Source organism: Ailuropoda melanoleuca, chromosome 17 (assembly GCF_002007445.2).
Source record: "Ailuropoda melanoleuca isolate Jingjing chromosome 17, ASM200744v2, whole genome shotgun sequence".
Classification (NCBI taxonomy): Eukaryota; Metazoa; Chordata; class Mammalia; order Carnivora; family Ursidae; genus Ailuropoda; species Ailuropoda melanoleuca.
Window position 1 is genome coordinate 41,780,529 of NC_048234.1, and position 703 is coordinate 41,781,231.

The 703-nt window shown below is 55.8% G+C and overlaps 1 protein-coding gene and 1 long non-coding RNA gene across 9 annotated transcripts in view; one reads left to right on the plus strand and one right to left on the minus strand.

The window, feature by feature from the left end:
• CDC14B (cell division cycle 14B) overlaps positions 1-703 on the minus strand; it is a 103,157-nt gene that overhangs the window by 101,664 nt on the left and 790 nt on the right. The gene's annotated exons all lie outside the window — the stretch shown is intronic.
• LOC117796986 overlaps positions 1-703 on the plus strand; it is a 21,534-nt gene that overhangs the window by 822 nt on the left and 20,009 nt on the right. The window lies entirely within an intron of this gene.

A 703-nucleotide genomic window follows, 5' to 3' on the forward strand; every position in this document is an offset into this window, starting at 1 on the left:
CGCGGCCGAGGCGACCGTGCTGCCGCCGGCGGCTGGGGCTGCCCGGGGTCACCGCGCGCGCCCACCGCGGCCGCGGACGTCGCTGCCGAAGCGCCAGAGCACAGCGGGCCGCGGCTCCCGGGGACCCCAGGAGGGCTGTTCCGTGGAGCTTCATTCACAAAAAAGGGCCCACAACCCTCCTCGGGGCCCGCAGACCGGGGCTTTTCATTGGTCGGTGAGGCGTGACGTCACGCAGACAGGGCCTTTCTACAGGCAGGTACCCGGTGACGCCATAAAGAAAAGTCTGAGTCGTTCCGCCAATCAAATATAAAAGTGTGCTCGCGACCCTCCGCCTACCCCGAACTTTTGTTTTTTCTGTGTTCCTCCGGTGCCGAGACCCCAGGTCCCAACTTCCTTTAGTGAGTTACCGAAGCTTTACACAGCCCCACCCTAGTAACTTAACTCCGGTTCTTCTGCATGTGTATTTTTAAAAGTATTTCAGGGTTTTCCTTGTAATCGCGCCAAGTGAAAAGGATTTTTGCCATGGCTGCTGGCTTGGAAAAAGAGTATGGACTGATTAAATCGTCCGCCGCTCTGTAGACTTAGGGTAAAGTTGATATCACAACTGACGAACTATTTAAATCACCTACAGTCTTTATCGATTTATGGTATGCCCAGCACTCAGAAAGACTAAGCCAGGGCTCCCTAGGGGGTCGATAAACCT